Source organism: Panulirus ornatus, chromosome 21 (genome assembly GCF_036320965.1).
Source record: "Panulirus ornatus isolate Po-2019 chromosome 21, ASM3632096v1, whole genome shotgun sequence".
Taxonomy (NCBI): domain Eukaryota; kingdom Metazoa; phylum Arthropoda; class Malacostraca; order Decapoda; family Palinuridae; genus Panulirus; species Panulirus ornatus.
In genome coordinates this window covers 4,241,122-4,267,125 of record NC_092244.1, presented here as the reverse complement: position 1 = coordinate 4,267,125, position 26,004 = coordinate 4,241,122, and the positions used below count along the sequence as shown (strand labels likewise).

The window sequence follows — 26,004 nt, the reverse complement described above, 5'->3', positions numbered from 1 at the left end:
GACGGCTTCCAGTAGTCCAGCCAGCCACCTTCCACTGCCTCCTTCCAGATGATGGAGTTTAAGGCTAAGCTTACCCTAAAGTAGTGCCTTATCCCTCTCTCCCCCCATAACCCCCCCCCCCTCCCGAACCAGAGGGGCAATGGCCCCTGGCGGATGTGAGCCCATAGACTGGAAAGTATGTCGTCTGTCCCGTTGTTCCTCTTGTGTAGTGGTACTTGTGTTGGAAGTGGCAGCAGATGTACTGCTCTCTCTCTCTCTCTCTCTCTCTCTCTCTCTCTCTCTCTCTCTCTCTCTCTCTCTCTCTCTCTCTCTCTCTCTCATAGTGTCACTCTATACTAGTAGTGTTTCCAATGTGTCAGTATAAACTTTGACATGGAATATATATATATGTATATATATATATATATATATATATATATATATATATATATATATATATATATATATATATATATATATATATTCATTCCACTGATATATACACCGAGCATGTATACATATACATTGTCCCCATAGACATCGTGCATGTATCGTACATATTTACAAATTCTTTGATTTAGAGAGGTAGTACACCCACCTGTCAAGCTTCTTATTCATCATTGACCATCATTTACAAGTGTCTCTATGGCTATGGTTGTATGAAGTAGCGCCACTAATGCTCCGTCTGATAGCTTTACAGTAACGAATGACGTCATATCCATTGTGAATGCGTTCCATAATGAAACTGAAATATCCAGGTAAACAGTTCTTGTGAAGAGAAATAATTAGCTAAATAATGGAAACGATAAAGGAGGAAATTATCAAATAAATTAGAATAATGGACGTAATATATCTAGGATTTGTGGCATTAAAGTTGAAATTCTCTTAATGAGAAACATAATGAAAGTATAATATGAGAGATTACTGATATCAAAAGGAAATAATAATGAGCGCCAGGTAGAATGAAACATTAAAAGTCCTGAAAAGGCAATAATTAATTTCATAAATTTAAAAAATATGTCAATAAAAACAGTTGAAAGTTTTTGATTTGCGTAAATAGTATGAAAAAGCAGGAAAGGGAACTAATGATAAAATATCGAAAGAAATGTAATTGAATATGAAGTGGAGGTTTATCTAAGATGCGAAGTCAGTAAGATATCATTTGATGAAGTCTATAAAATCAAACGAGAACCTTAAGTCAAAAGTTCGACTGAGCAAAATTAGAAATGGTCAAGATTTAAGATTTGATCCTATGAGTCAGGAAGATGCAAGGCTTAGAAGATCGTACTTATAATCTCAGAATTTTTTCGGAAAAAGGATTCTAGGGCTAAATAGGGATGATAATAATAACAATACTAATAGTAAAGATGGTAATGATGATGATAATAATAGTAATAGTAATAATAATGATGATAATAATGATAATGATAATAGTTAAAGAAATTCTGTTTGGTTGATCCTTCTCTGTGAGCGAGTGGTGAGGAGTTTGTCAATGGTATGCAAATCTAAGAGGCGCTTCTCGTGGTGTTCGTGACCTGCGTTCTTGAAGACCATGGCCTTCGGTCCGGCCTCTAATGATTTTTCCCAGGATTGAGAGCAGCGAAGTGGGGTATCTGAACTCACTTGTATGTAGAGTATATCACTGGGTATACTTCAGTATAGCTACCCATATCTATGGTATACCTTCCTGTATCTTTCCTCTACTTGTAGTCGTATAAGTTATGAAAATACGACTGTATGACTTAATGGGGTACGTAAGAGAAAGAGAGACATCCTCGTCACTGTGTGCACTGGGGGAAGAGAATCAGGCATCTCGGCTTGTCCCCGACGAAACCCGACTCTCAGACCCGACCACAGGCCCGACCAACTGGCCGATACCTCCCCAACCAGATGCTCCCGCTGTTGGATCGCCTCACAGAGACAAACAAGCACACCCAGAGACGCTGTGTACTACATGTGTTCCGTTTAAGACTGGAGGGTCTGGAGTTTTAGATAGATAGATAGATAGATAGATAGAGAGAGAGAGAGAGAGAGAGAGAGAGAGAGAGAGAGAGAGAGAGAGAGAGAGAGAGACGTCATTAGAAAAATATTTTGATCATGGCATCGTCGTCAAATGTAAGATTAGAAAACCCGGACGATGATCAGTGTCTGGTAATTATACATACCATCACTTCACTGTTCTTCTCTGTATTCATCTTTTCGTCCTCTTTTCTCTCCTTCTTCTTCTTCTTCTTCTTCTTGCATGTCAGCCACCCGAGTCTTTGGGCCAGAATGGTGTATGACATACCTTAACCTCGTCATGCCCGTCAGTCGCTTCCGTATTTTCTTTATCAAAATCTTTTACTTAATATCAAATTTGAAGATTAATTACATATTTAAATCTAAGCCAAAATATACTTTGAGAAACACAATCCAGCCTGAGGTTTGGGCTTTCGATACGGTGAAGTGGCGGGGACTGATACATGACACTCTCTCTCTCTCTCTCTTCGTCCTGGGGAGAACAGTGGGGCCTGCCCGGGGTCACCCCTCACGAGGGTCACGGGGTCCCCGGAACCTCATCTGACACGAGTCACGGGGTCCCCGGGAACCCGACACTGCCACAACCTGGTAGTGAACCATGAAACACTCAACTCTTTGGGGACTTTAAAATTCTATCCACAATTTTTATTTTTCGCAGTAAAAAATTAGGATTATATTTTTTTTTCTATTCAATATGATAATCGTTTTAATTTGTGTAAGATTATAGAGACGAAGCATTAGTGTGGTGATACCATCCATCGTCTTCTTCACTATCGCAGAATTGAAATCAATTCTCGTTACAGCTGTGTGTTGTATCCTTCAGACGGGTATTTTGGGCCTTTTTCTAAACCTCAGAATTATTTGGGGGTATTTTTTTTTTAATTTTGGATTGTCTTTTATCTAGTTCTAAAGAATTTAGATTTTATTTTTTGGCAATTTGAAAGATCTTGAATTATTTTTGGGCAATTTTGAAGGTTGTAAACTATTTTTGGGCAATTTTAAAGACTACACGCTCATCATATGTAATCATTTTCAGTAATTTTATTGATAATATTTTTTCACAGTTTTAAAGGAACGATTTATTTTTATCTGAAATGGAAACTATTGAATGACTTAACTAAAGTATATACAAAGTTATGTCGTTTCTTATTCCAATGATTTTCTCCATAAGTGATGAGTAGTTACTTTAAAGTCTTTTGAAGTATTACAAATTACAGATATGTATTCACATCTGTTTATAAGAGAAAATAATAGTTGCAACACAACAGTAGGACCGTATTTTTGTACTGTATTGCTTTAATGCAAAATTAGACTATTTTCGGTTTTATGAGTTCATAGATTAAGCAGGAATAGGCAACGCGGCTCTGCGAATGTCATAGCCATTATCACAAACGGTGATAGAATTAATTAGTCGCCCCTCTCGACGTGATCATCTTCCGAATTAGAAAATGGAAATATTCCGGATTGGGTAAGCAATACGTATGATGTTTTCTTAAGATTTTTAACGAAGTTAAGGTATATGTATATATATATATATATATATATATATATATATATATATATATATATATATATATATATATATATATGACCTCCGCAAGGGTGAATAGACTTGATATTGATCATCATGATAACGTCCAAGAACTCTATAATTTGACACTGCAATAAGTTTGCAAGAGATAACACGTTTTGTCAAATTAAAAACGAGATTATTTTATCAGGAAAACAAAAAGAACATCGATAAACATCGAGAAGCATTACAGTGAGGAGGTGCATGTTTGACACAACTTACTGCTGGTGGCTGAGGTAGTGAGACCAAAGACTGACGGACTTGACTGAGTGACTAGTTGACTGACTGTTAGGCTAGCTGTCTGACTGGCTGGCCCTCGCTCTGAACGTACTCCAAACCTTCAATGTCATTGCCCTTCGTGACTGGTGGGTTTCTTTAGTTGTTATGGCCACCGGGGTCAGGGCTGGGTCATCTGTCATCACGAACCCCAGTGAGTCTTGTTTCTGGGTCTTCCATAAGAGGAAGACCATGATTAATTTCCCATATTGGTCTTATATTAAGATCCATCACTTCTTAATTGAATTCAATATAAGCTTCCTCTACGAATCATGTGATTATAGTGATTTAGCCTCATCAGATGATTAATAATGCTTAATTATTTCTATAATGCTTCCTTGTTGTGAGTCTCATGGTGTGTACACCCGCGCGGGACACTGGAAGGTTAGAGTGACGAGCGAATATATTGTTATTGTTATTATTATTGATGACGTTAATCATCATATTTCTGATTACTATGAATAATTATCGTTTTACTTCCGTCGATGTTATTACTGTTACCGAAGAGATAATAGTGATGAGTAATCAATTATTCATTTAATGATAATGATGATATTATTATTATATTATCATCATCATACCACTGTAGCGTCACTAAGTAATCTGGTGATGTATTGTCACACATAAACACGTCTGGTGAAGGTTAACATCAAAGTCTTCTCAGCTTCTGTTCTTGATGAAGTTGCAGGTGGCACCTGTGGTAGGTTACTAGGGCGCATCCTCCTCATCCGGACCCTTCACTTAGCATGAGAGTGAGTTAGAGTGTGAGTGAGCCGAAGGTAAACTGAGTTAGAGTCAGAGTGACGTAGGTAAAGAGTGAGTTAGTTAGAGTGAGTCAGAGATATGGTGAATTAGAGTAAGAGTGAGCCAGTTTGAGTGTTCAAGTTGGGTGAGGTAGAGTTAGAGTGAGTTAGAGTCAGACTGGGTGTGGCATAGAGTGAGATAGATTTGGATTTAGAGTGAAGAATGATTCTGGCGTTGGTTCTCATGAGAGTTTTTAATGAATGTAAATGAAGAATGCCATTGTTGTACTTATAATTCGAGACTTTCAATTAGACTTAGAGGATGATTATCTGGCTCTACAAATGACGCCTCTTGTAACTACAAGTGAAGAATGATACTAGCCGTGTCCTCATCATGCAAGTCTTAGTAATAAGGTGAAAGAATTATTCTACTTGAGTTCTCCGTCTGTAAGTATTTTCATTAGACTTGAACTATGGTGCCTCTCTTGCCTTGGTCAAGTCAGTGTAAGAATTTTAATCAGGCTGAAGAATAATGCTTCCATTCCTCTTATCATGTAAATCTTGTAATTATACTGAAGACCAATGGCTCCTGTTGTGAACAGTGAGCCTCTCGTTACTGTCTGTGGAACAGTGTGTGTGTGTGCGGGGCACGTGCTCCAGCTGTGTTTACCATAACAAGTAGACGAAAGAACCTGTGTGAGGCAGTCTTCACCCGCCCCCACTGACACACACCTAGATGCGTTGGTGTCTTAGAGACGCATCCGCTAAGTCATGAATGAGAGAGAGAGAGAGAGAGAGAGAGAGAGAGAGAGAGGGGAGAGGTCATGTTTGTCTTATAATTTCTCGTATTCTCGATAATGTTGCGAGAAACTCTTTAAGACGCGTAAATTAGTCGTAATGTCTGTATTGATGATTACGTTCTTCTTCCCACTTATGGAGGTATCCGAAGCACCAGCTCTTGCCCTTAAGCACTTGTACACACACACACACACACACACACACACACACACACACATATACACACACACTAACGGTGCGATATATTCTGGAGTTGTCCTTCATTCCTCACTCGGTGTCGCTATTCTTCCCCTTTGTGTGCCCCCCCTTCTTTCCCTTCCCTGTATCCCTCCCCTTCTCCCCCTTCCTCCCCTTCTCCCCCTTCCTCCCCCTCCCCCTTCCCCTAATCACTGGAGGATCGCTTCCGGCGGCGCCCGTGTGTTTTTGCCTGGCCGGGGCTGAACACGTCGCTGCTGCACGCTCTCACTGTTTCCGGTGGTGCTGGGGTGGTGGATGGGGGCGGGGGTCCTAGTGTTATGGGGCGAGAAGGGGGGATGTCATATTTGAGAGAGAGAGAGAGAGAGAGAGAGAGAGAGAGAGAGAGAGAGAGAGAGAGAGAGAGAGAGAGAGAGTATCTATGTGTGTGTGTGTGTGTGTGTGTGTGTATTGACGAGTACATACGACGAGCTTATGTTACAAGGCAGGGCTCGCGCGTAGCGCTCACAGTAGAAAAAAGTTGAGCTTCAAAGAAGGAATCGCGTGCGTTAAGTTTAGTTTTATGTGTGAAATGGAGATAGTTGCTGTGAATGTCAATAACCCACGTGTAGATGAAGCACACAGAAAAGAAAGAAACCTGGTTCTAAGGAGTGAAACTTGACAGGCACTTGAGTGCTGCTGCCTCACTACGTAGCCGTCACTAAGCCTCGTGAAATCCAGGCGGGTAGTACCGGTAATGTACCTTCCTGGTCGGCGGCACCACGCCACCAGGGAGAGAGAGAGAGAGAGAGAGAGAGAGAGAGAGAGAGATACACTGAGCATAGTCGTCGTCGTTCTTTTAGAGGTCAGGGAGGCACGCTAGGAACGCGCCGGAGGAGGAAGGGGCGAAGTGCCGGGTGTGTGTGTGGGGGGGCTGGGGGGGTCGTTTTTGGAGGGGTGGGTGGGTGGGTGGAGGGCAGGAGGAGGTGAGAGAAAAAGCTAAAAGGTCGTCGTGTGTGGAGGGGATGATGGGGGGTGGGGCGTAGGTCGAGGCCAGTGGAGGACCCATGGATCGTTTGGGGACGTCGAGTGGGCGGTGGAGCACTCTCTGGGGGTGTCGAGGGGGCGGTGGGGCACTCTCTGGGGGTGTCGAGGGGCCGGTGGAGTACTCTCTGGGGGCGTAGAAGGGACGGTGGAGGCTCAGGAGACCCATGGGGGTGTCGAGGGGGCAGTGGAGGACCCAGCAGAGAGTGAAGGCGGCGGTGGAGAAGCCGCTGCGGGTGTGAGAAAGGATGGTTGGAGGACACAGTGCGGGCGCGGGGTGGCTGGTTGAAGGATTGACCCACTGGGGCGGGGGTAGGGCGGGGCAGGGCAGAGTGTAGAGCCCTCTGTGCTCTTCGGAAGACTCTGCTTGGCAGCTCCTCCCTGCGGGCGGGGCGCCTTTCGCCAGGCAGAGGGACGTCAGGTTGATCAACCCCAGGTAAAGGGACGTCTGGGTAGCCCCCGCCTGTGAGTCTGCGTCGGAGAGCTTTTCTCATCCAGGCAGGGAGGAGGGAAAGGAGGGAGATAATAGGCCATGAAGAGGGCAGGAGGGGAGGGGGGGGGGGAGGGTGGTGATCGAGAGGGAAGGATGTACGAGTGAGAGGCGGGTGGACGGCCTGTGTGCCTGGGAGAGCGATAAGCCATGTGACCATGTATCTGAGTGTCACTCACTCACTCGTTTTCTTCTCTGTCTTTGTCTTTTACTCTTCTTCGCATCTCTCTCTCTCTCTCTCTCTCTCTCTCTCTCTCACACACACACACACACACACCTGTAGAGCCACACCAGACCACAACCGCGACAAATAACCACCATACTGCGCCCTTCTTTTCCCTGGCCTAGGACCTTAAGGGTCTGAATATCGGGTGTTGACACCGTGGCCTTTATGAACAGTCGTTCAGTTAAGACGGCCGCCTACAGTAAACAGTGCCTGATTGATAAAGCAGCTGTGTACAGCTGGAGGATGCCGGCAGCTGGACATTTTAGACTCATGGGGGCTGTGTAGACACGTGCGTTGTGGAGATGGTGGTCGTCTTAGACAGGTAACCCTTGTGCCCAATGCGTGTAGTAGATAATCGATCGCTATATAAAAGCATCCTACGTAGCCGGTCTGGCAGGTCCACTTGTCCTTGACCGTACGTTGTGATACTGAGAATGAAGGAGAGCAAAGCATCGATATATAGGTTTTAAGTGTTGAGTGATGGTTACAAAACATGCTTCGTGACCTAGATTCCTTCCACAGACAGACAGACAGATACACACACACACACACACACACACACACACACACACACCTCTCATGGCCCCTGTAGAGGGACCATGACAGTAGAGGGTGTTAAGGAAACAGGAGTTTAGAGAATATTTTACGAGACTGTAAATAGTGGAAGTCAGAACAACAGGACGATAGCAGGAAGAGATAGAACCCTCACTCTACTCTAGGACTGGATGTACCAGTGCAGGTTTCCAAGATGAATGGTTCAAAACGCAAGGGTGTTTGGTTGTCATCTGGTTCGTACGTCTTGCTTGTACCTAGAGAGGGACATTGTTTCACGCCCAGGAGATGTAGGAGGCTCCTAAGCCACAGCTTTCAGCGTACCTGCCTTGCTGAACCACCATTCCCGAGCTTCGTAAACTGTTTAGGATGTGCAAGTTTTGTAACTGGTAGTAAGACACAGTCTCCACACAGTCTAGCATGGCAACATTCGCTTCTGAATAAGCAAAAATCTTGCATTACTGGAAGGTAAAGCGAAGCATTGGAGAGCACCACTGAATCCTAAAGCAAGTGAGTTTCCGACCTGGAACAATCAGAGATTTTCCAGCATGTAAGATGAAACCAGTTGCCTGAAGTCAGTATCTAAGCGACTCTCGGTTGATATTCTTTATTTGATTTAGCTAATGCCAGAAAATCGTCGAGTTATGATAACACCGCCACTCTTACTGGCATTATCCTGCTTCTGACGGCGGGAATTAACCTGGTGAAAACCTTTAGCGCTTAACTGAGTCCGGAAGGCATCACTTAATTGTCAGATTTCCTCGCCTGCACTGAAGCTAAGATCTGCTCCTTACCCGGAGAAGAATCGGTGTGTGCCAGTATAAGGCGTTTCAGACCCAGACTTACGGTCCAGATTTTTCTGTGGCACATTTTGTGAGCACGTTCTACCGATGTGTTCGTTATGAAGTTTCATCACTTGTAATATACCCGGAGTAGTCGTCTTCTACCCCGGTAGCATTCTTGAACCATTGTTTTGTTCCCAGAATCTTTCGTTCATCTGAAGCAGTCCACGTTAGTGCTATTACAATGTTTGTTTACTATTTCTGTGATATAGTCTTTTGAAAGCTGAGTCGAGGTTTGGCCTTATGATGCCCAAGAGAAGTTAGAGTGAATTGGTTCATAATCTTGCAAGGTCCCATCATAACATGTTTCGGTTGTGGAACTCTTCTGAACCCTTGTATTCTTGAAGTCAGTCCTCGACTCGGATCACTGAACTAGTTCGAAGTGGTTCTGCTCGACCCAGTGGTTGCTAACTGATGAGCCTGTAAGAATACTTCGAAAATGTGACGTTATTTCTCGTTATTTTCTGTTAAACGCCCTTGATTATTTACAGTAACATAGCCTTAGCCTTAAGAACCTTAAAGCAAACTGCCCTCTACACTCCCATAAGATTATTCAAAGATCTTTACCCTATCTGTTCATAAACTACTCCTTTCTCCGTCATATTTCAAAAACCTTTTGTGATTGAAAGCATTTTTTTCTTTTTCAATCCTGTACAGACTTGCTTCATTCTTAAGATCGCATGAGGTCTCATCGACACGGAAGAAGGATTCACAGACAAGCAAATATCGTAAGAGTTCTAATTATGGTGTTCTCTCAGGCGATGCTGCTGCTTTTACCTCGCACTTCCTTCCTAATTGCAGGCTTAGCGGGAAAGCATCCGTTACAGGTGTGTCAGAACTGTGTAAGAGCATGACACAAACATTTCGCAGTCCAGCTTAACAAACCGCTCTGAGGCGGAGGAAGTTTCATGAACATTTGCTGCAGATTTCAGCTTTCACTTTCTCTAGCGTATTATATAGTGGGTTAAGGAAGACATTCATTTCCGTGGTGTTTTACTAGAAATCTCGCTTTCCCTTTCTCTCTCGCCTGATCAAAACATCTCGTAAACCCCCTGTAAACTTACCGATTTTTTTTGGCATGTTTTGTGTTATTGTAAATACAATGCGATAAGTATTCACTCACTTGTTTATGGACATCTCATGTGATATAGATAGAATTGGAAGGCTAGATGGAACAAGAAATGAAGATGGAAGAAATAAGGGTAAATGTGAAGAGGTTATTAGGATGGCATATAGATTATAAACTCCTGACATGGTATGGGCGTGAACAGGCATAGTGGATAGTCTGTGGTAGATGATGATAGACCGCGGAAAGACGTGGATAGATGCACTTGATGGATTTTAGTAGAAGGATAGGGTTATTTCAGACGAGGAAGCCAGGAGAATGAGGGCTGATAGCGTACATAGGAGTTTCTTGTATCTGTGAACGTGGGATGTGGGCAGGAGTGGGGTGGGGGGCGGGGGGCTTTATTGTCTCTTCATCTGGAGTAAGTGACTTACCTTCACTAAGACAGTCTGAGCCTAACGTGTAAAGTGTATGATTAAGAAATCCTTAAAGTAACTCAAGACACTTTTGCTCATTTGAGCAGACTGGGAGTTAAGGCTGCGCGAGAGTGCAGGGAGAAGCTGTATCCACTTCAGCACCCACTGAACAATGGGAATGGAGTTAGATATGATAGATAACGATAGACAGGAGACTGGAGTTAGTGTCGTTAGTCGAAAATGATCCTCGACCTCACTCGATCATTGTCACCACATGGTCGGTGACAGTGGTCTGTGACAAGCCCACAAGACTGGGCCCTTCATTCTACAGTTGTTACACTGTTATATGACAGTGATGTGTTACAGTCAAAGCACTGAGGCCTTTACTCAACAGTTGTTACTCTTGTCACATGACAGTGATGTGTGACAACCACAGTATTGGGATCAGACTGAACATTTGTAACGCTAACCTGTGACAGTGGTGAGTGACAAGGGTCCTGGGGTCCTGCTGTCACTGCCCAGTACACAGTGGTGAGTGACCAGGTCACAACAGTGGGTGGGTCCTCACACCACCACTGCAGTCGTCACCACCTCACCATGCAATGACGCTCGCTATAAATACACTTTAGTCGGGCCCCAGCCGACGTACAGGGGCGTGGCGCCGCGCGGGCCGGTCGGCGACGGTGAGGTCGGGAAGGAAGAGGAGGAGGAGGAGGAGGAGGAGAGAAAAGTAAGGAGGAATGGAAAACATGGACAGGAGGACAAAGAAAATGAAAATAGAAAAACAACAGCATGAAAAGAAAAAATGAACGAAGGGAATAAAGATAAAGAGGAAGAATAGACGAACAATGAGACAAGGAAAATAGCAAGACGAACAGATGTGAAGACACGAACAAGAAGGAAGAAAAAATACGAATAAGAAGAGAAAGAAAAAAAGGAAATAAGCATAGATATGGAGAATGAAGTAAAAGCAAAGAGGGAATGCAGAAACCGAAGAAATGAGGGAGAGAGAATGGAAGAAGAATGTACACGTAATAGAAAAGAAAAATTGCGAGGGCAGGAAGCAGGAACTGGAAAAAATGGTGCAATGAGATTTAGATGTAGTGAAGGGGGCAGCTTGGGGAGAGAGGGAGGGAGAGGGAGAGAGAGAGAGAGGGGGGGGGGGGGAGGAGTGGCAGGAGGGAAAAGTGAGATAAGAAGCTGAAAGTAAATATGGATCAGAGAGCCAAACGCTATACAGGCCTGGTCTGTTGTGCAGAGCTGGCCAGCTAGCGTGTGTGAGAGAGAGAGAGAGAGAGAGAGAGAGAGAGAGAGAGAGAGAGAGAGAGAGAGAGAGAGAGAGAGAGAGACTACTAACAATTATAGACGACGAAATTTTACCAGAAAGCAAGGCTAATGCGTAGCGCTCACCGCAGGAAAGTCTCGAGTGAAGAACAAGTCGTGTGAGTTGCGTGTTGTCAAGTGTTAAGTTGACTGAGTGACAGCAGCCCGCGTGTGGGTCAGGGAGGGAGTAATGGCAACAACCTGGACAGAAGAGGGTGAAACTTGACAACCACAGAACTACTGACTCGTGTTGCCTCTCTGTCGCTAACCTTCCCAACACCCAGGCGGGCACTACCAGCAATACACCTGTCTGGTCGCTGGCTGTCTGCTGCCCACCACCGAGAGAGAGAGAGAGAGAGAGAGAGAGAGAGAGAGAGAGAGAGAGAGAGAGAGAGAGAGAGAGAGAGAGAGGTGGCAGTGGACCACAAGTTGAGCCCTTAAGGTATATGTATCACCTGTCACTTGAAGTGGTTCTGGCCGCCATTACCACCTGGGGCGGAGGAGGAGGAGGAGGAGGAGGAGATGGGGAAGGAGGAAGATGTGGAGGAGGAGGAGGAGGAGGCGGGGGTGGAGAAGAAGAAGAAGAAGAAGAAGAAGAAGAAGAAGAAGGAAGATTTGGTTTTACTGAGGCTCGTGTCACGATGGGTATGAGAAGCAGAGGGATAGTGGGAATAGCAAGAAACATAGTGAAAAGATGGACTATAGACGCGAACGTTGGGAGTGAGGAACAGCAGAGAGAGAGAGAGAGAGAGAGAGAGAGAGAGAGAGAGAGAGAGAGAGAGAGAGAGAGAGAGAGAGAGAGAGCCTAAGAAAGTGGAATTAGTGGAGCAGAATAAAAGAAGATGGGAGTTAAGAACCACCCCCTACGTTCAGGCCACGATAACCCGAAGCCTCGTCCACTCCAGCCCTCCACCTTGCCCCCAGCACTTGTGTCAAGGAAGATCCTCGAAGTCAGTCGTTCTTGGTTCATCCTCTCCGCGTGCGTGGCCACATCACTCCAGCATACCCCTGCTCCACTCCCAGCAGTCAGACGAACGCCGCTACCACACCCTCCTCACAGTACACAGTGTCGTCACACCTTTCATTTGCAGCACGTACGTCCTCATCCGTTCCTTTACTCACGTCCATGCAACACCGTCGGGACCGCTACACATTATGACGTGCTCACCTTTGCCTTAATAGCACCTGCCTCTCTCTCTCTCTCTCTCTCTCTCTCTCTCTCTCTCTATGTATATATATATATATATATATATATATATATATATATATATATAGAGAGAGAGAGAGAGAGAGAGAGAGAGAGAGAGCAAGCAAACAAGCAGTATTTCAAACTGACTCTTCACCTGTATCACCACTTTTTCCCCTCCTGTAACCATCCTGCAAAAAAGAGCAATCAAGAGGGAAATGGGAGACAAGAACGTATCATTTTTTCACTTTAAGGTCAAGCACACTGTTGTTGATGTAGCTGTAAACCGCCCGTACAGTACCTTAACACCCGCTGGGGGTTGGGAGGTGTGTGTGTGTGTGTGTGTGTTGGGGGGGGGGGGATAGACCTAACGGAGGGAAAGTGGTGAATATGAAGCATGAAGGTGAAGAAGATGAAGACAAGAAATGAGGTAGGTGAAGAAAATGAAATGAAAATGATCAGGGTCCCTTACAGTTCAAGGAAAGAAATTATCCAGCTTGGATGACATCAGAAAACGAGGAGCGACTGAAAGACACGGGTCATGAAGACGGTATGTTCAGGGAGTGTGGATAACTGGGAAGCTGACGTAGGAGGAGCTAGAGAATAGAGTCGGAGAGAAGCTATGTTGGAGTTACCGAGATCACAACAGGAAATCTGTCCTTAAAACAAGGGATTTAATCGCATGTGCCATCGAGGAAAGCCAGGGACTATAGGGGAAAGGCTGGTACTATAGGGGAAATAGAGATGGGAAAAATCCGAACGAAAAAAAAGTGTCGAGGGCAGGAAGGGAGCGGAACTAAGAGCGGAAGGGGCGAGGAGGAGGAGGAGGAGGAAGGCGAGAGTGATAAGCAAGAGGGAAGAGGAAGTGATGGAGGAGAGGCTGGTGTGTAGAACAGACTCGCCCATCTGAGTCAAGATCTCGAGAGTTTCCGCTATAGGAGGTGGGAACCTGATGCGACGGGCGACGGTGAGGGAGACTGAGTAGTGGCGGTGGTGGTGGTGGTGGTGTTGGAGGGGCAGGAGGGGGCGAGGCAGGGTGATGAGTAAGGGAAAGTATAACAATGGAGCGAATGGCCAAGTGCCGCTGGTATCGACAGATGGGAGAGGTCTGCAAGTACTTCAGCCCGGGCAGTTTTACTGGGGGAGAGAGAGAGAGAGAGAGAGAGAGAGAGAGAGAGAGAGAGAGAGAGAGAGAGAGAGAGAGAGAGAGAGAGAGAGAGTTGCGTATTGGGAGTGGATATCATGTAGTTGAGGAGAGGTAGAGGGGTTGAGGGCCACAGACTGGGGTGGGGGTAGAGCGTGGATGGGTAGCAGGGGAGGCGTTGGAGGAAGTGCTGGGGGAGGCGGAGATCGGTAGTGACACAGTGACGGAAGGATTCATATGAAGGTCAGGTCAGGTCAGGTCAGGGTCAGGAAGGAGAGGGAGGTGATACCGAAGCTCAGGTTTTCTGGGAAGTACTTGCTGTGCTCGCCCGTGAGCACCCACGACGTAGACACGGTAAAGCCCTTGACGGTCGCCTTGTTGTTTTGTGCCGCCACACACGTCGCATAGCTTGGCCTTCACCGGAAGAGGTTTTCAGCCACTTCTTTCGAGGGTTTCAGGTACTGGCGCCCCTCGTGTGGTCAGGTTCTTTTGTGACGAGGGAAGTGATGGACTACCATGGTGGGAGAAGCTCCTCAACCAGGGAGCTGTGTTCATTTTCATCCGGTGACGATGATGCCAACATCGCTCAAGGTGACTCCTCGTTCCTGCTGCAACCAAAGGCAAGCGGAGTCCGGTAACACACACACACACACACACACACACACACACACACACACACACACACACACACACACACTTATCCACCTGAATATGATATACCTCAAATCGTATCTCCTCCTATATTACAACGAAAATAACACAGAACATTGTCTAACAAGTCGCAAATATAAAGAGAGTCGTACGTGAGAAGAAAAAGATAAAACAGTAGAAAGAAAACGAGGCAAAAGAAATAAGCTAAGACTCCTGGATGTGGGAAGATAGGAAATAAGGAACAGAAAGTGAGGCGGATTCTGGAGTGAGAACGCTGGAAGTGACTGAGTCAGGAAAAGCTGAGACCACGACTCCCAGCAGCAGCTGAGAGAGAGAGAGAGAGAGAGAGAGAGAGAGAGAGAGAGAGAGAGAGAGAGAGAGAGAGAGAGAGAGATCAAGAAAGAAAATTGAGGGAAAACAAAGCGGATCGAAGAAGAATGAATAGGGTGGAGGAAGGAAGGAAAGAATTAAGCAAGGGGAAACAAGGAGAATGAGGAAGGGGTGGAGATCGAAAGAGAAGAAGAGGAAGGAGGAAGAGGAGGAGGAGGAGTAGGGTGTCTGGCGAAGATCGATGAGCGCTTGGCAAGGAAGCTGTGAACAGAGACAGTGAAGGAGAAATTTGATACAAGTCTTACAAATATTAAGTGTAAGACAAGGATATAAAATGCAGTAGGAACGGCCATACGCTAGCAGGAGAATTACAGCCAGTAAATAGAAATAAAAGCACTGATTATGATGTTGAAAATTATAATCATTGATAATGATAGTGTTACCCATGATAGTAATGATAATGATAATAATGATAATGATAATAATGATAATAGTAATAAGTAATGATAATGATATAATAATGTGGGTTACGATGAAAATATACTACGGGAAGTGGGTGATAGTTCGTGCCTGTGCATTTGGTAGTAAGAGGAGGGAAAAAGAATGGAATGCATGTTGTGAATCCCTCAGCTGTGTTGATAAAAGGAATTGTGTCTTGGAGGTAAAGAAATCTCAGTAGAAGAGTGCGGGCTTTGGCTCTTGAATGTATAACAGGAAGAGGAGAGGGTAGTCGCATATGTAAACAGAAATGGTGAGAGAGATTGTTGAGTTGTGTGGTGAAAGAGGAATGGTGATCGTGAGTACACACTGCAAGAAAAGGCATTCATACTTATAAGTGGGTGAGAGTGGTTAGGGTTCAACGAGAGTTACCAGACTACATGTTAATTTACACACGTGCAGAGGAGAGGTTGGTGGATGTGAACGTGCTGAGAGGGACAGCAAGTGGAATGTCATATTTCTCACTGTAAGCGGGTGTGAAAGTTAGTGATTTGTTCGTGTGAAAGAGGAAATGATATACGTGTGAAAGACGTTGTGAAAGAGAGTGATATTGGAAAATTAATTTGTGTGCAGATACCAAGAGGTTGAGTCAATAAAAGCAAAGAATGTGAATAAATGAAACCAGGGGCGTGGAACAGGAGTGGAAGATATTTAAGGAAGCAGTGCTTAAATGTGTGTAGGATGTGGACGAATGAAGAAGGGCAATGAGTACGTTAACACGAAAATTAGATCACTAGCGAAAGAGAAAAAGAAACTATATAGATGGCATCCGCACGGAAGGAGTGCGATTTATTAGGAGAACTACAAAAGAAAGCAGCGGGAGGTCAAAAGAAAGGTTCAAGAGCTAAAAACGAGGGTAGAGGAGAGATGTGGAGTGATAGAGCTAATCGATTAGCTTAAGAATGAAAATTGGAAAGAGGTGAACAGTGAGAGGAGAATAAGGAAACAAATAGGGGAAACAGTCAGGAGAACAGACGAGAAAGTGATAACAGACAGTGAAGAAGTGAAAGAGAGATGGAGTGTGTACTTTGAAGGACTGCCGTGTGTGAGGATAGAGAAGGGATGTGGTGTGTCTTGGACAAGGTGGCATGTTGAGCGAGAGAGTCATGGCGATTGGATCGGTGAAAAGAGAGGAAGAGGTGAAAACCTTGCTCAAGATGAAATGCGGGAAAGAAACAGAAACGTAGGGGATTGCAGCTGAGTTTCGCAATAAAGTGGTTGATGTTGTTATTGGTTGGTTAGTCAGACTTCTCTTTATTTATGGTCAAAGGAGACGTACCACAGGATCAACGTAGTGTCTGTATTATAAAGACAAGGAGAACAAGTATGATTGTTTAAAATAAAGAATACTTGGTGTATGTGACATCAATGTATCTGGAGAAAACCTGTGGTAGATCTGGCAGAAATGCATTATAGAAAAAACTGGGGATATATGGAGGAAATGGAAAGTTACTGATGGCAGAGTTTTTACTGGGAGGGCGCGGATGGAGGGTGAATAGTTTCTAGGGACGGTGGGACTGTGTCATGGGTGCGTGATGTCACCATGGCTATTTAATCTATTCATAGACGTGGCGGTGAGGTAGGTAAATGCGAGGGTCGTAGAGTAGGGTCAGATCTGGAGTATGCTGGGGATGGGAAGGCTTGGGTAAAGAATTAGTTGTTCTGTGCAAATGACATGGATCAGTTGGCAGACTTTAGAGAGAAACTCCAGGGGCTGGTGACAGAATTTGGGAGTGTGGAAAAGGAAAAAGTTGAAAGACGATGTGAAATGCTTAAGGTACCTGGGAATGGACATGGATATGGTTGGAATAACAAGGTTGCAGTAAGTCTCAGGATGGAAGAGGGGTTTACACCACTGGGTGCATTAAGGAACGTGTGGAAGGAAAGGTCATTGTCTGTGTGGGGGATGGTGATGGTGGTTGCAGGTAGAGTAGTGTCTACAGTTTTGTATAGATGGGAGTCTTGGGCTTCAAGCGCACAAGAAACGAAGAAAATGGACCGGAAGAGCAGGGAGCGCCTTGGAAGGTAAGAAGGGAAAGAGTAAGGACTCTTCAAGGGGGAGAGATGAGTAAAGAGGGGCCTTGAAGGAAGGGAGGGGGAGAGAGAGAGAGAGAGAGAGGGGGAGCTTGGATGAAGGGGGGGGGGGGGGGAGAGAGACGGGGCCGCAAGTGTGGAGATAGAGAGACGTGGGTAGGCTTAAAGGAAGGGCGGAGGGGACCGTTGGAAGAAGAGACTCTCAAGGCCGAAGGAAGGAGGGAGGACGCAGAAGGGAGGAGACAGGGTGGTGGGGTTCAGCGGATTAAGGGATTACGTCCCTTCTCAGGTAGTCGAGGAGATTTACCGTATGTAATGAGTGCTGGGATTATAATTACATGGCAGGGTTGAGTACCCAGCACCACATGGGGATTACCAGGGGTTTACAGTGAGGCAGGGGCGCTAACGAGCGACTGAAAACCCCTGAGAGAGAGAGAGAGAGAGAGAGAGAGAGAGAGAGAGAGAGAGAGAGAGAGAGAGAGAGAGAGAATTCCTCCTCTAAATCTGAATCCTCCTTCCTTGAACACACTATGTTTTAACTGTAAAGGAACCCAGGTATGAGCTGCTGTTGGCTTATGTGGGATGTTTGATATCTTTATCAGCCACAAACAACATGCATCGCGAAACTGATTTTTGTAGCGTCAGATTCTCTGAATCCGGATAATTTGTGCTGACAAGTATATTTCCACGTAAGCGGTACCAAGGAAAACATAGTTTTCTAGATTGTCGATTACAACCTCGGGGACGTCAGTCATTGTTGACGAAGAATGTTGGAGACGTGATAGAACTCTTAGATCATAGTCGAGTTTTTGTTTGTCTTGTATGAAATTGAGAAGCACAAAGAGATGACGAAAGAGGCTGAAAAACCACAACTATTGGTCAGTTTTCCAATCCGGGACACAGAAATATGAAGCGATAAGCATAAAGAAAAAACAAAACAAATAAGATTTAGCATCTTCTGACACAGACGTACACACACACACACACACACACACACACACACACACATATATATATATATATATATATATATATATATATATATATATATATATATATATATACACACAGACATGTTATTCAGACAGTCCCATATGGGAATCATTTCTCAGAATATGCCAGGCAACAGAATTGTGGAGCAACAGTACCTCTGTTGTTCCCTGAGAAGTCTAACAACAGAAGCCTGAAACATGATGAAGTAGGAGGAATTAACGCTGAGGTAGGAGGCAAAAAAACCCGACGTGGGTTTGTCTTACAGTGTGAGGCAGATGTTACAGAAACATTGTGAGGATGAAGGGGAGAAGGAAAAAGAAAAAAAGAAATATTACTACACAAAGGAGGAAAGAATAATGCAAAAGATATGGTTGTTTATATATGTGAAGTGGGCTAATGAATGTGGTGAAATCATACGCTAAATATACCCAGTATAATGAGAATAATTGCAAGAAAAGTACGTGTATGAATGACAAGTCAGATGTAGCTAGAAATAAGAACAAAATTATTGTAATTCGATTGAGAATCACACGTCATTTGCACAAGTGACAAGAAAGAACCAGAGATTGGCGGGCGTGAACGACATAAGTGCTGCTACTGTGAACATAACTGGTAGCATGTAAATACAGTTATGATCACTAATAACAAATTTATAGAATTAAAAGTATCTATGATTGTAAACGAAAGGGGTGTGTTTATATGTTTAATAGATGATTGAAACATAACAGCCACTGCAGTGCTGCCTCACTCTCTAGTGGCAGAATATGTTCGCGTCATGACCTTCTCCGGTGAAAGGAAAGTGGTACATGAGAAAAAGAATAAAGAAATGAATTACGAGTTGATAAGTTCCACTCATGATGATATCCTGTACATTCACCATGATTATAACAGACACATCTGTCAGTCTGCTGGATACAGACCTTCAAAGTTTCAGTACAATCTATTAATGATCTGATGAGAAGTTGATTCCACAAACTATGTACCTAGGCAAACACACACACGGGTAGGCGCAAAATAATACGTCCCTGTACCTCATTATAGTGGAGAGAATTTATTTGAACTTCAACCCCCCAAAAAAGTCCTTAAAAAGACCTCTGTGTTGAAAAATAAAATGTGTTTGGGGTTAGTAAGGCAAGTCGCTTGTCTACCAAGTTTCTCCTCAATCTTGCTCAGTGAAGGTATACCACAAAGCATTGTTTCTTGGTGAGAAACGGGAAGAAAAAGGCGCATAACAGGAACACTGTCTCCCAGAACAGTGAGGAACATATTGATAAAGAGGCTATGGTTGGCGTGAATCTATGTGAATCATGCAAGAGTCGAGAACTTACACATACGAGATACATACCGGAAGTTAGACGGAAAGGACGCATGAATGAGGCCTTGTGAATCTACGTGAATCATACAAGAACTAAAACACCAAGGATTTAACGAATGAGATCTTGTTCATCTACGTGAATCAGGGGAAATAATAATGAAGGACTTATGAATGGAGGTCTGCCTGTGAATCCTACAGGAGATAAAACGGGCAGTACCTATGAATGGGGGTCCTGTGGTCCTTGTCAGTACGAGTGAATCATACGCCCGGAACCAAGTGGCGGAGCCGGTCGTGAGGCATGACGCATGGCAGAAGAATTGAAGGATGAAGTGGAGGAATTATGGAATTACGTCTAACATACGAAAGAGGGAATTGTAAAACGACTTCAGACAGACGCAATGGACATAGAGTGAGGCAACAGATATTAAAGAAGACGCATGGGCAGATACCAGAAGGTGGAAGAAATAGATAAAACAATATCGTGACCTCTGACGTAAAACGTGTCTAACTGGCTTAAGATAAACACATAGGACGACGTAAAGACGCAGATCTAAGCTTTGCGAGGAGTGTGTAGAGATGACGTAAAAAAAACTAGAAATGGGAACATTCAACTTAAAGTGGATACACACGACGCAAATACGCTTAATACTCGTTGAAAAGACGTAAACACTGTTGGGACGTTAGAAAGACGTAGACGCAGTAACGACAAACGTTGAGGGAGCGAGAGGAGTGACTAAGACCCACAAGAGGTGCTAGTTATTTGGCTAATTTATTCCCCGGAAGGCCAGGGTAAATGACAAGTATTACGTCTTGATGGTGGTGGGGTAGGGAGGGGCATGAGAGAGAGAGAGAGAGAGAGAGAGAGAGAGAGAGAGAGAGAGAGAGAGAGAGAGAGAGAGAGAGAGAGGAGAACAAAAGAACATCTCTGTTAACAAAGGATTTTCACCCGTAACAACAAAGTCATGAGATCAGGTAATAAAAAAAGGTAACCCCATTAAACCGGTTTGCTTAATTATATTTTCGGGTTTGATATAAATTAAGATAATTGCAGGATAATTAAAATCAGCCCTCGATAATTATTGAGTCAGACAATCATTAGGTCGTAGAATTAGTTTGGTGGTTTTGGGCAAGACGAACAGGAATAAAGATGAAGTGAAGAAAAGAGATTTAAGAGATCGAAGGATGCAAGTAACACCCCCCCCCCCCCACCTAGGAAATTCCTCGGAAGTGGTAAGGAGTTTTGGGGGTCACGGGAGGTCGAGATGAAAAGAGAGAGAGAGAGAGAGAGAGAGAGAGAGAGAGAGAGAGAGAGAGAGAGAGAGCCAGCCAGCCAGCTAGCTAACCAACCCAGGATAATATTACTGTGGTGTGGGCAGCAGAGCATCACGTGTGGGCGGGGGGAGGGACAATATGGTTTAGAATAATTTACTGTGGAATTATGAAGATTATCTCTGTAAGTGAGCAAGGTGCGGGCAGATGGGCAGTGAGGCCTGGTGCAGGGAGGCTCTACAAGCAGGGTGCAGGCAGGAACAGTTTAATGTGCAGCAAGACAAATAGACTGTTGATGCTGGAAGATAAATAGGAAGACAGGCATATATATATATATATATATATATATATATATATATATATATATATATATATATATATATATATATATAATATGAATATCTTATATATATTATAATATAGATATATATTATTATGATAAAATGTGCTTATATACTACGTCTTTTCTAACTAGTTTCATCTCTAATGTTATTTTATGTTAAAGTCATGTCATGTTATGTTGACTCTGGTTCTTTTGTCTGCCTCTTTCTTAGAACTGTTTACACTCGATGTCATCAAACTTAGTTGTTGTAATCAAGTCACCCCTTACTTTTCTCTCTTCCTTCGTGGACAAATTTATTGTCTCCATTTATTGAATATATATATATATATATATATATATATATATATATATATATATATATATATATATATATATATATATATATATATATATATATATATATATATATATATATATATATATATATATATATATATATATATATATATATATGTGTGTGTATCTGTATTCATTTTTCGTGTGCATGGGCCAAGATTATACTTATATTTGTTAAGGTAGAGAGGATACTTCTATATATACATATAGACGTGAAGGACTGGAGATACGTTCCCGTATACATAACCATACAGGAATGCGTTTACTGTCAGCGAGCACTGGGTAAGGTAGACCCTGGAAGGCCTGACCACCAGTTTACACCCAGAAATCACTCCTTTTTAGCACAGTCGACATAGACAGGTTTGAAATAACCCCAGTTAAGTGTTAATGTGCCATGAGCACATTGAGAGAAAATAGTGTAAATTGATTTCACTTCCCAATCAGTAAATGTTCAAAGCATAAAGTGATTAACCTTTTAAAAGAATGAAGAAAAAAGACAAAAAGTGTGAATAAAGTGTGGCTGATCAGCCAGGCTGTGGTGGGTGCGAATGCCTGCAGGCCATGGCCTCAAACAGCCTGATAGATCAAAGGAGTTACAGGGAGACGTGGTCCCAGATCGGGGGGGTTGGGGAGGGGAGGGTGAACCTCCAGAATCGAAGGTAAATATACATATGCAAATTTGAAGACACTCATGTATACATGTAAGAATATTAGGAAGGTTCTGTCATGATATACAACACTCGTATATGGTTATATATGTTATATATGTGTATATATATGTATATATATATATATATATATATATATATATATATATATATATATATATATATATATATATATATGAGGGGGGAGGGGGTTGTTATTTCATGTGTGGCGAGGTGGCGATGGGAATGAATAAAGGCAGACAGTATGAATTATGTACATGTGTATATATGTATATGTCTGTGTGTGTATATATATGTATACGTTGAGATGTATAGGTATGTATATTTGCGTGTGTGGACGTGTATGTATATACATGTGTATGTGGGTGGGTTGAGCCATTCTTTCGTCTGTTTCCTTGCGCTACCTCGCTAACGCAGGAGACAGCGACAAAGCAAAGTAAATAAATAAATAAATAAATGTGTGTATATATATATATATATATATATATATATATATATATATATATATATATATATATATGTATGTATGTAATTTCTTTCATACTTGTTCGAAGTTTTCCGCGTGAGCGAAGTAGCGCCAGGAGCAGACGAAGGAAAGCCGCATTCATTCACATCCATTCTCTAGCACCGAAACCACAGCTCACTCTCCACATCCTGGCTGCATAGAGCTGTCCATAGTTTTCCCCTGCCGCCTCACACGTCCCTCGTTTAGCCCATTAACAGCACGTCAACAACTATATACCACTTCGTTCTAGTTCACTCTCTCCCGTGCACTCCTAGCACCCTCCTGCATGTCCAGGCCTCCATTACTCAAAATCTTTTGAACTCCATTCTTTCATCTCTATTTTGGTCTCCCCCTTTTCCTTGTCAGGTGCACTTCTGACACATACATCCCCTTTGTCAGCCTCTCGAGACTCAAGGGGAAGAGGAAGGGGGGAGGGGGTGAAGAACAGCAGTGTCTGCTGCCAGCAGGAAGACAAAGTCAACAAGATGGGTAAGAGAGTAGGACCAAGCGAGTCACCTTGCCAGCAGGAACACAGTCGCTCACAATCCACGACTGTTGTTTGAATCACAAGGTCTGCAAAACAATCCACTCTTCTTTTATTTGCCTCTCACACACCCTTCAAGTCACCGGGAAAAAAAAGAGGTGTAGTGTGGGAGAGGGAGAAACAAACAGGGTCGGAAAATGGAAATTGGTCAAGTTTGAGAAGTGTTGAAAATTGGAGACTGGGGACCAAATGGGGACGAGGTGTCATGTGTATATGTGGGGAACAGATAGACTGTAGGGCATGGATGATATCTTGTGCTGTGGGCAGTAGTTATCTTGTGGGCAGTAGTTATCTTTTGGTGTGGGTAGAAGGTATCTTTTGTTGTTGTTGTTGTTGTTCCTGTTGTTATTGTATATAATGGCATCCTTACTTGACGGACGCACAAGACACTAACTGACGCCGAAAGGAGATGCATACGTCATTCACTGACGCAGTTAATTTCGTTCCTTAGTGAAACAAATGACGCATTTGACGCAGGTCATTTACGACGGCGTGAGGGACGATATGGAGGAAAAATATAGTGACGTTAGAAAGACGCAAGCTTCCGTCCACTGACGCAAAAAATGACGGAAATATCCTTCCCCATGTAACGGGTGCGTGACCAGGGGAGGACAACAAAAAAGAGGGGTGGGGGATACCCTTTGAAGGGGTGGTGTCTGCGGGGAAATTTTTAATTACTGAAAGAGAATAAGTAGGATTTTACAGAGAATCCATGTCGGGCAGATTGAGAGAGAGAGAGAGAGAGAGAGAGAGAGAGAGAGAGAGAGAGAGAGGAGAGAGAAATGGCTCAAATGATTTCCCTTCTCCCTACAGATCGAGACAGCGCCGAGACCCCTGGTGACACACCGAACCCCAGGCAAGGTAAGTGAGGCGGATGTCAGGGCTCAGTCAGGGCTGACTCAGGGCTCACTGAGGGCTCACTGAGGGGAGCTTTCTATGGCAGGACGAGGGGGAGAAAACAGAGGCCTCACCAGGAGGTTGGTTACGCCTTCTGGGCAAAGGGAGGCAGAAGGGGAAGATGAATTGCCCACTTCCTTTTCAACTCCCGTGATTGAAAAACTGTAGCTTTTGAGTCACTTGTAATTCTGCTCAAGAAAGCTACGGTTTAGCGTTTTGGATTACACGTAAGTCAAGCTATTATGTTCTTGTTAGCTTTTGGTTACAGCTCAGTCAGATACGGTTGTGCTCTACTGACTTATTTCTTTATATTTACGTCTTCTTTTCCTTCCTCTTTTTATCGATAATTGGTAATGTTTTTGTTATTTTTATTTATAGTTTGGTTATGATATCATTGTTATTATAATTATTATTATGCTGATTATTGATTGGACGATTACTTTGGATTTCATTATTATTATTATTATTATTTTTATTATTATTATTATTATTATTATTATTATTATTACTGTAATTATTGTTGTTATTATTTTATGATTTTGGTGAAGAGAAATGTGTAAGAGCAATGAGAGAGAGAGACTCGAGGTTGCTCCAAGGAAAAAATGTAGGGAAGAAAATTAGCATGAATAATGAAATGAAGGAGACAGCAAGAAGCAAACACAGAATTTTGGAAAGAGGAAGTGTGGCAGTGTGGGATAATCCTAATGTGATACTGCCTTGAGTGACATGGAAAAGTAGATTGTGTAAAGGATGTGATGATAATGAAAAGAAAACATGGATGAGACAAGATAAACGTAACTGTTGCTGGTGCTGGAGAAAATGTGGATCATTCTTAACTAACATTTTTGCCTGGGAGTTTCTTCCCTGACGTCCCAGCATGTTTCAGGAAGCCGGCCACGTCCACCGGGTGGGATCAGAGGTTATAAAGGGAGGTGTCGTCGTATGCATGTCTCTGTGTGGGGTGAGCACAGGGCAAGTGAGAAGAAAATGTTCAGTGTCTTCATTATGGATAGTATGTCTTGGGCATGACCGAAGTTTGTGATGTTCGACGGAGAGATGATGGTTAGAACGCAGACGAGAAAGTGTAACTCGTACATGTTTAGGTAGATGAAACAGGACAACAAAGTTACAGAAGGTTGAGAAATTTTAAGCAAGACAACGTCAAAGTTAGTAGAGTAAGATCCGCACGGCGAGCAAGTACTGTTTTTGCATCACATTAAGTGCAAACGTCACCCTTTGAGCGGAAATGATAATAGAGATTAAAGGTAGAAATCTACTTGTGTTGAGGGAAAGTAGCTTTTGATAGTTGGATTTCAGAAATAAGATTAGGGGAGGGAGTTGGCAAATGGTATTCCACAGAGGGAGGGTTAGGTATGAGGTCATGAATGTTGCAGAAATGATATAGACGGAGCCAGGGTGTGAGAGCTGTGTGTGGAAGGGCGAGGTTGGGTTTCGTCGCTTGATGTGGATCCTGGGAACTCTGGGAACCATCCAGCCCTCCTCGACCGGTAGCAGTTCGACGCTGGAGAATATAGGCAAAAATATTCAGTCATGATTTTATGGAAAAAGAAGGAAAAACCTCAGTGTAGAGTAAAGGGTTGTTTATATGTCCTCGTGTTCTACTCTTGTCACATATATCCACGAGTTTCTGTTCTGTTTCACTTTCACAAACAGCCTCGTTAAGGACTCGGTGGTCTCTTGCAGTTGAAAATCAAATCCATTCAGTTATATTGTGTTGGAATGGAAGCGGTGTGAGTTTGTGGATTAGGTGCG

At 43.5% G+C, this 26,004-nt stretch overlaps 1 protein-coding gene across 2 annotated transcripts in view; it reads left to right on the top strand.

Moving 5' to 3' along the window:
• The window catches only part of LOC139756278 (uncharacterized), a 164,778-nt gene that overhangs the window by 115,294 nt on the left and 23,480 nt on the right, over positions 1-26,004 (top strand). For both annotated transcript variants that reach the window (XM_071675512.1, XM_071675511.1), the window contains one exon: positions 24,148-24,195. The gene's annotated coding sequence lies outside the window, so the exon portion shown is untranslated. The remainder of the gene's footprint in view (positions 1-24,147; positions 24,196-26,004) is intronic.